The following is a 1,281-nucleotide window of genomic DNA, read 5'->3' as shown; positions in this document are numbered from 1 at the left end:
AGGCCCACGGGAAGGAGGGGCAGGACTTCAGGCCAGAAGACATCAACTAGCTAGACGCCCCAGTCGACACCGGTGACGGAATCGGTGGTCCAGGGGATCGGCGATGCCAACCGGGCTTCTGTGACTTTTTCCGTACCATTGTCGAGTGCCCAGCCCTCAGCGTCGACTGCACAGATTCCAGCTGATCCACCGTCTTCACTCTTCATTGCGCATCATGTCCCAGAGGACCAAGTGGGTGCTGCCAAGGAAGCTATACGCCAGGCAGGCATCATGATGGAGCAAATGAAAGTGGTTCGGGAGGCTAGTCAAGCTGCTTATGACGCCAGCTCAGCCCTCCAGACCAACGTCCAGGTTGGTTGATTTCCAACTGATCTTTTAGCTTGTCGCTTGTTCTGTTAGGATATGCTACCTGGAAAACTTTCTTGTGCATCTATCTGTCAATCTGAACGTTTGCATCCGTACACTCACTGGGTGTTTATTTTGTGCTGAGTAATTTCTCCGATTGAATCGACTAGGTTATGTCGATTGTAACTTTAGACAAGCGGGGGCACGCAGAGTGCACCCACTGGGTGTAGTCCCCGAGGCCGCCGTCGAATGTGTGATTCGGCGGAGGTCTTGATAAAAAATATCTTGCTCTTCAGTTCTTCCACTCGATCTGGGCGGACCATGTCGAGTGGAACCTGACCCAGTGGGTGCACGCTAAGTGCACCCACTGGGTGTAGTACCCGAGACCGCGGTCTACTGCAGGCAGTCGGTTGTGGTCTTAGAACAACTGTTGCATTCTTCTCTTTCTTTTTTTACTCGACCTGGACGGACCATGTCGAGTGGAAATTGGACCAGTGGGGGCACGCCAAGTGCACCCACTGGGTGTAGTCCCCGAGACTACTGTTGAATGTTTGATTCGGCAGTAGTCTTAGAACTTTTTGAATTTGTCACTCTATTGCTCTGAAGTAACAAATCTTCGCGTCTGTCGACTGACCATCCTCTGACCACAGAAATCTTGTGAGCTTGGAGCTTGTTTTGCTGACCTGGAGCAGAAGCAGATTCAGCTTAATCTCGATTTGGAGTTGGCCAAGACAAACTTGTAGAAGGCCAAGGATGAAGCTGCCGGTATGAAAAACTTGTCGACTGATTCGTTCCTGAACTGAGTGTTATTTGCTTCTTCTGAACCGAGCGTTATTTCTTTCAGAAACAATAAACCAGGCTCTGGCGAAGAAGGATATAGCTGCGTAGAAAGCAGCAGAAGATAAAACTGCACTCGCTGACCAGAAGTTGGCTTCA

This window comes from Aegilops tauschii, chromosome 3 (genome assembly GCF_002575655.3).
Source record: "Aegilops tauschii subsp. strangulata cultivar AL8/78 chromosome 3, Aet v6.0, whole genome shotgun sequence".
Lineage (NCBI taxonomy): Eukaryota > Viridiplantae > Streptophyta > Magnoliopsida > Poales > Poaceae > Aegilops > Aegilops tauschii.
This window is presented reverse-complemented; position numbering follows the sequence as displayed.